Below are 8,150 nucleotides of genomic sequence, written 5' to 3' on the forward strand. Positions count from 1 at the left end.
ATGACAGCCTGACTCGGCAATGTACCCTCGGGTCTCCTACTAATAGCCTCAGCTAACTGTCCCATTTGCGACTCTAACTTCGCAATGGACTGCGTATGTGAGCTCAAAATCTGGCTACACTTCTCGAAGGCGTTCTGATTAGAGGTTTTCACCTCTTGGAATGCCTGGAGAAGTCTCTCCTCAAAAGATGTCTGCGGGGCAGACTCCTGCTGAATCGGGGAAGGAACTGAAGAAGAAGAAGACTGAGCATAGTTCGGTCTTTGAAATGGCTGAGTAAAAGATGGCTGCCGAACTGGCTGAGAGGAAGAAGGCATCTGTATAGAAGACTGTGGATTCTTCCATGAAAAATTGGGATGGTTACGCCAACCCGGATTATATGTCGATGAAAATGGGTTATTTGGCGGTCTGACGTAACCCTGAGCTGCCTGAACTTGTTCTTAAACAAATTCAGGGTACTGAGCTGCTGAAGGGCACTCAGTGATCTCGTGTGCCGGACTGGCACAAAGAGTACACACCTGTTGTGTAGTGGATGGTCCTGAGAGAAGCTGGTCCAGCTTCTGAGCAATCATGTCTACTTTACACTGTAGTGCAGTAGATGGACCAATCTCAAGAACGCCAGCTTTCTTCTGAATGCTGGGTGTGGCTCTATCAGAATGAGAGCTCGAAGCATGGTGGAGTGAATTCTCGGCCAATGTATCAAATAGCCTCCATGCTTCGTCCTCGCTCTTCAGCATGAATGTCCCACCGCATGAAGAGTCGATCATCTGACGATTCTTGTCAGACAATCCATCATAGAAACTCTGCACCAGTTGCCATTTTGGCACCTGATGATGGGGGCATTTCCTGAGGAGATCCTTCATTCTCTCCCAGGTCTCATGAAAGCGCTCACCATCTAGCTCTGAAAAGCTAGTGATGGCTCTACGATATTGGTTCGTGCGACCAATGGGAAAGTATTTCCGAAGAAACTCCTGTTGCAACTGATCCCAGGACTCTATTTCTACAGAATCTAAGGACTTTAGCCAATACTTGGCTTTGTCCTTCAATGAAAAAGGGAATAGAGTCAACCTCAACGCATCATCATCGAAATTCTGTATCTTAACAGTAGAACAGATTTCGAGGAATTCATCTAAGTGTCGGTAGGGATCCTCATGACTAAGGCCATAAAAGGATGGAAGCATTTGAATAATGCTGGCCTTAATCTCATAATGTGGCGCTCCTACATCGGGTCTCCGAATGCAGGATGCCTGAACATAGTCTGTGGGGATGAAGTATTCCCGCAGAGGGCGTGAAAGAACTAGGGGTGGAGGTGGAGGATCCATGTCAGCCATTGTTGCCGAACTTCGATGAGAATGTAAAATTCTCTCTGGGTTGTCAACAAATGGGTGTAATGGGGTTCCTAGACCTCGTCGACCCTGCATACACTGGTACTAAGACCAGATGTAAGCAAACGACCTAACTAAAAAAATTAAACTAGCACAGATACTAAAATGTAAATAAGCAAATAACAGTAACTAAAAACAAACAAATATGCTATATAGCTATGTCAGAATTCTATACTAAATAATTAAATAACAAAGTAAACTATTCTAAAATGCTAAAACAAATAAATACAGGAAATCACAAACTATGTTTTTCTAAAACCCACCTGTCTAATCGCTCCTTGCAGAATGATAATTAAGTGAATCCTAAAAAGAACAATATGTGAATCCTATATTTACTAACTATGTTAATCCTATATTCACTTACTAATCCTACTAACTAAAAAGAAAACAACTAATTAACTAACTAAAACAAAATAATAATAAATTAAACTCTAAGAAATAAAGTAATTAATTCGCCGTTCCCCGGCAATGGCGCCAAAATTTGGTTGATATTTTGGAATGCTCTTTTTTAAAACAATTATTTTCAATAAAACTTTGGAAAATCGTCAACCAAAAATATAAAAACCGACTTTCCACAAAGTGGTAAGTACGGGTCGATCCTCAGGGAACAGGAATTAATAACTACAATTCTAGAAAATTTAATTTATTAATATCAAATGGCAATCTACAATTATAAAGTGAATACAACTACAATTAAGCACTAAAAGAACACTAAACAAGCATTCAGTCTTCTGCTCCACACCAAGGATATTTCTGTCTTTTCGCCATTTAGAGAATCTTCTCACTTGTATAATAACCCTGGAAACTAAATATGCTTTTCAACCTTTTGGAAGATCCGACGACCGGGGGGGTGAAGAAGAGCGGACCGTGGCTGGATGTAGACGTCTTCTACAGTTCAAGGATGCTGTACTTCACCAAAAACGGCACCTATTGCAGCTGCTACACGTTGGAGATCCACCGATGATGGCATGTGAGCCGATTCGCGATCGGAGGGTGTAGAAAGCCGGATGGAGGTAGGGCCGGCTCACCTTGGTGGTGTGTTGCGCACTCCCGCCCAAGGTTAATGGTCTCCACCTCTGCTACACCTGCAAAAGTACAGAAAAATGGTGAAAAGACAGCAAGGAATAAGAAAGAAAGGAAAAGAAACCAAAGAAAGCTTGAAAATATGCTTGAAAATCAAGCATAGGTCGATCTTCAATGGCCAACACTTGGGGAAGATGGAGAGGAAGGAGCTGCTGCTGTAGAGTCACTGTAGGGGGCGTCCAAACACAGCCAAAGACGCCTAGGGTTCTTGAAAAAAAACTATTTATAGTTTTGACATTTTTCAGAAAGAGTGTTAAAAAATAAAATATTGCTAGGCGCCACTTTCTGGGGGGTTTTTAGAAAAACTTTTTGAAATGAGTATGGATAGGTGTGTGGGTTGGGTTTTGGGCTTTCTAAGAGTTGATCCAAGGTCCAATTGACCTAATTGGGTCGGATATGGATCCGATCCACCTTGAAATCCGTGCCCAAACACTGAAATAGCCATAACTCTCTCATTTTAACTCCGATTTTTCTGAAATTCGAACCATAGCCCCTTACTATCAAAACACATCTAAACATGGGTTTAAAACCTTAAACTTGATACAAAACGCATGAAAAACTTGTTTACATGATGTGCATTTCATGCATCATCAGACGACCCTGCCGATCACCAATCCATTGGGGCGAAGTGGGTGAGCGAACCTTGGACTCGCCCATTGTCTTGCAGCATTACACTGAGCAGGTCCACATGATCAGAAAGAAGCTACTGACTGCTCAGAGTCGACAGAAAAGCTACGCCGATCAGCGACGTAGGGAACTCACTTTTGCGGTTGGAGACAAGGTCTTCGTCAAAGTCTCTCCAACCAAAAGTGTTTTCCGTTTTGGAAAGAAGGGGAAACTCAGCCCCAGATTCGTTGGTCCCTTCGAGGTTTTGAGTCGGATAGGAGAGACCGCCTACATAGTAGCATTGTCACCGCAGTATACACAGATACACAATGTATTTCACGTGTCAATGCTTAGAAAATACGTTCACGACCCTTCCCACGTCATCCAACATGAAGATATTGACATCCAGGAAGATATGACTGTGGAAGAAAGACCTGTTGAGATCGTGGACCGTCAGGAACAAGTGCTTAGGTCGAAGGTCATTCCACTTGTCAAAGTGAGATGGCAACATCACGGAATCAATGATTGCACTTGGGAGCCCGGATCGGATATGCGGGATAAATATCCTGAACTCTTCGCTTTGTACTCTTAACTGAATTTCGCGGATGAAATTTCTTTAAGGGGGTAACGATGTAAGACCCGCAATTTTTCAGAAAATATCTGAATAAAATTCATGAGGCATTTACCGGTAAAAATAGCATTTTTTCTCAGAATGCGAAACGAATCAATTCCTGTGAGCCAGTTATACTTAGGATATTCGTCGAATCGCGAATATATGCTCAAACACTCTGGAAGCCATAACTTCCTACCTGATCGAAATCAAAGGATTCCTGCGAGCCAACTTTCTTAGTTGCATCAATACGAAGATAATGGCCTACTCAGAATTTTTTGGAAAAAAATGCCGAAAACTCAACTTTTTTCTGGGACCCGCGAAAATATTGGTGGGACCCACAGAAATATTTCTCAGAAAATATTCTAGAATATTCTAGAACATTCCAGGACCTTCCAGCACCTTCTAGGGAATATTCCATGGAATATTCCTTTTGGATAAGATCAAACAGTCAGATGGATAAGATCAAAAGTAATTTTTGAAAAAGCCATGGACTAAAATGGAAATTCTGAAACTTGGGGATCAAGTTTCAGAATCTATAAATAGGGGATGACCCCTCCTTTAGAAAATCGCCAAACACTCTCTCTCTCCTCCTTTTCCAAACCTCCCCTACCTAGCCTAGCCCACCTGACCTGGTCTGAGCCTGCTTGACTTAGCTTGAGCCTGCCTGACCTGGTCCTAACCCACCTGACCTAGGTCTGAACCTACCTGACCTAAGTCCAAACCCAGTTGACTTGACTTGAACCGGGTTTGGTTCAAAGTCAAAGTCCAAGTCCTTTTTCGTCTGAAGTCCAGAGTTGATCCTTTTCGGAGACGAGCCTCGTTCGAAGCATCAAAGCATTTCGAAGTCGTTTCTTCCACGAATTGAAGTAAGTTCGCTTCATTAATCCATCTCTCTCAAGTATTTGATTGTTTGTATATAGCATATACTTTCTGAAGTAGTATCTTGCTTTAGTTCTTGGTTGAGCCCTCTAGGACACTTCGGTATTCACGCGCTCACCTCGTAACTATTGTCAGATATATATGTTCGAATGCGCAGTATATGCGTTCTTCAAAAATAGTATCTCACCCTAGTTCTTGGTTGAGTCCTCTAGGACACTTCGGTGTTCACTCGCTCGCCTCGTAACTATCGTTGGATACAGATCTAGGTGTATATCTGCTGATTCTGCCGACGCGTCCTATATCGCACAGACTATGTAATTTACCTTTGCCGTCGCGTCGTATGATGCCAAGGCTCCCTGCTTTCTGCAATTTCCGATTAATGCACTTCCGATTATGCATTTACTTACGCCGTCGCGTCGAATGATGTCATGTGATGTCTTCTTTTAAATAGTTGTAATTTTGAAAAGATTTTTATATGAAAAACATGTGAAAACCAGACATCAAATAATAAAAACCGGTTCTCACTAGTGGATGAGACCGGGTCGAACTCAGGGAACGGGAATATTTCGTATTCAAGTACACATATCTAAACTAATCTTTATTGCCGAATTATTAAAACGTAAAATGTTCAAGAAATGTAAAATCAACTAACTATTACAACGAATGAATACCCTTCGCAGAGGGCGTAAAGTGCAATATTTACAAATCCAATTAAATTCCTAATTCTAAACTGAAAAGTAAAAATCTTCTATTCTTGCACTTTCGTGGCGTGTATGAGCTTCAACTCCACTCCTGTGCTATCCTGCACAAATCACAAGAACCCGAGCAGTACAATATACTAACAGTTATTCTATGCACAATGTAAATCTACAAATTGCATTAAGATCTAGAATATGATAAAACTATCTAAAGAACTTATACTATAGGTAAACAACCAATGTACTGAAATCTGTAAATGATAATGCAATGATAACCTAGTGAAAGGAAAGACTCTAATGAAAACACACTTTATTTGATGCTAACATACTGATGCTATATGCAAATAATAAAGCACAACATAATGCCTTATTAGAACAATGAAAAGCAAGTGAAAATCATATGAAACAAAGCTTGCATGAACGTAATTAGAGAAACTTTAATGAAAAACTAACAGATGCACTACATTCATATGCTAAATCAAGAACAACTAAATCAATGCTAAAATCAAAACAATATGTAGCAGTTAAAATCAACATTCAGTAAACACAGCACACTATATATCAATGTTCAGTCGTACATTGATATCATACAGAAATTTATTTGATAGTAGTAGCTGGACTTATTGAACCAGATTCTTTCAGAAATCTGTATCAACAAATAGTGATATAGCAATGATACGCAGGTATATCAAGGATGCAGAATCCTCTTATTGCAGATAACTGAAAACCAGTCACAGTAATCAGGAGTTACAAAACAGAGACTTAAAAACTACAGCAAATCATAATCGATCACTATAGGAAGCAACAGGAAATATAAATTTGTAAAACAAGAATTGAAATTTTTAAGAAACCTAATTCAATTGCAATGTAAAACAGTGCTTGTTATGGCAGAAAACATTAACAATCCAAAGATTTCAAACTCAAACACAATCAAGAAAATAACGATTAATCAACATTTGAAATCAAACAAAACAAGAATTTCAATGAGTAACAGGAAAATCAAAGGATGTCAAGATGTAACAGAAATTACAGGAAATGGAAACAAATGAAAGAGGTAATTCAGTATATGCAGACTAATTCAATTAATAACAAACCACATTGATAGATGAACAAAATAAAAGAAATGAAACAAGCAGGAAATCAATAATATGAACTCAAACAAAAACAATTTGAACGATCAAAGTAAAATTTGCACGATTATAGAAATGAAAATGAAGATATGGAAAATCGAGAATGCTGAAATCAATGTTTGATTATATTTATTTGTTTATTTTTTTCTTCTTTTTTTTTTTTTTTGTTTTACAGAAATAGCAACAATCAAGAAAAGAATCCGAAGAAGAAGAAGAAGAAGCTGAGGAAGAAGAAGAAGAAGAATCCGAAGAAGAAGAAGCTGAGGAAGAAGAAGAAGAATCCGAAGAAGAAGAAGAAGCTGAGGAAGAAGAAGAAGAAGAATCCGAAAAAGAAGAAGAAGAAGCTGAGGAAGAAGAAGAAGAATCCGAAGAAGAAGAAGAAGAAGCTGAGGAAGAAGAAGAAGAAGATCTGAATCAAACTTACCGTGAAATGGAGAAAATCAGGGAGAGGTGGCCTCCACCTCGTGCGTTGCCGCCGATTGAAGACTCTCTGCCACCGGATGAAGAAGAGGATAAGATCAAAGGATGATAGAAGAAGAAGAAGAAGAAGAAGAAGAAGAAGAAGATGGGAAAAAAAGAATCCGGCAACTGGGAAAAAGGGCAAAGGAAGAAAATCAGAGGGAGAAGGGGAAGTTTTGGCGCACAGGATGAGAGACACCAAAAGTTTTTTCACTTCGTGGGTTTTAAAACCCCAAACCGGTTGGAACCGGTTTGTAACAGAAAATTTTTTCAGTTTTTAAAAAAATCCAAACCGGTTCCAGCCAGTTTGGTATTATTATTTTTTTTTTCAGTTTTTTTTTTTTTAAAAACTCACAAACCTTATAAACCGGTTTATGGTTTATTAGAAATTTTTTTCAAAAAGTTACAAACAAATTTTTTTTTTTTATTTATAAAGAAACTCAAAATAAGACTATTCTACTTATTTATATAATTTTTTTCTTTTCTAAAAAAAAATAAACAATTAAAATGATTTTATTAACAATATAAAACTATTTTATCCATTTTTTATTATTTTTATTTTTAATTTTAATAAAAACTACAACTAAACTACTATGTTAATATCAAACATTAAAATATGTACTAAAATATACAAATAAAGCTATTTTTCACACATTTTCTATTTTGAAATCATTTTAGCTCATTTAACGAAAACTAGCATAAACTTGGGTTTTTAAAACATTTTTTTATGAAATCATGCATATTTTTGATATAAAATAACCCTAAAATATATGCATGATCAAATACCCCCATGCTTATGTTTTGCTAGTCCTCGAGCAAACTAGACAAATGCATGAAATCAAACTATCACCTAACTCACTTTCGTAGGAATCACGTTTGCATTTAGCTCATGCAACAAGCCCTTTCAACCCCTGGGTTACCCCAGTGAACGAGTAAGGTCTCGTGAGGGTTTGCAGTGATGCTACCCACAAACATCTCTGTCATGTATGCATAATATTACACATCCTCACAATCAGTAGGTAATCAAAGACTTTATTTTCACAAATATTTCCTGTTATTTCAAAATCAAAACATAATTAGATTATTTTATATACCCCCACATAAAAAAAATTTCTTTCACTTTTCTAAATATTACAATTATTTATGTTTTATTCTTAGAAAATCCAATAAAAACATATTATTATTTACTTATCCTCAATCATATGTTTTCTACGCAGGTTTTCTCAATCACACTTCTAAGCACTGAACTTTTCTTTCTTTTTAAGCTCTTTTTTTTCTCTTTTTTTTTTTTTTCTTTTCA

At 37.8% G+C, this 8,150-nt stretch overlaps 1 non-coding gene across 1 annotated transcript; it reads left to right on the forward strand.

Moving 5' to 3' along the window:
- The first annotated feature begins 822 nt into the window (after window positions 1-822).
- On the forward strand, window positions 823-925 carry LOC149849060 (small nucleolar RNA R71). Its single transcript, XR_016426512.1, has one exon. It is a non-coding gene; the product is annotated as a small nucleolar RNA R71 (small nucleolar RNA).
- Window positions 926-8,150: the final 7,225 nt, after the last annotated feature.

Source organism: Nuphar pumila, chromosome 1 (assembly GCF_984573655.1).
Source record: "Nuphar pumila chromosome 1, dmNupPumi1.hap1.1, whole genome shotgun sequence".
Classification (NCBI taxonomy): Eukaryota; Viridiplantae; Streptophyta; class Magnoliopsida; order Nymphaeales; family Nymphaeaceae; genus Nuphar; species Nuphar pumila.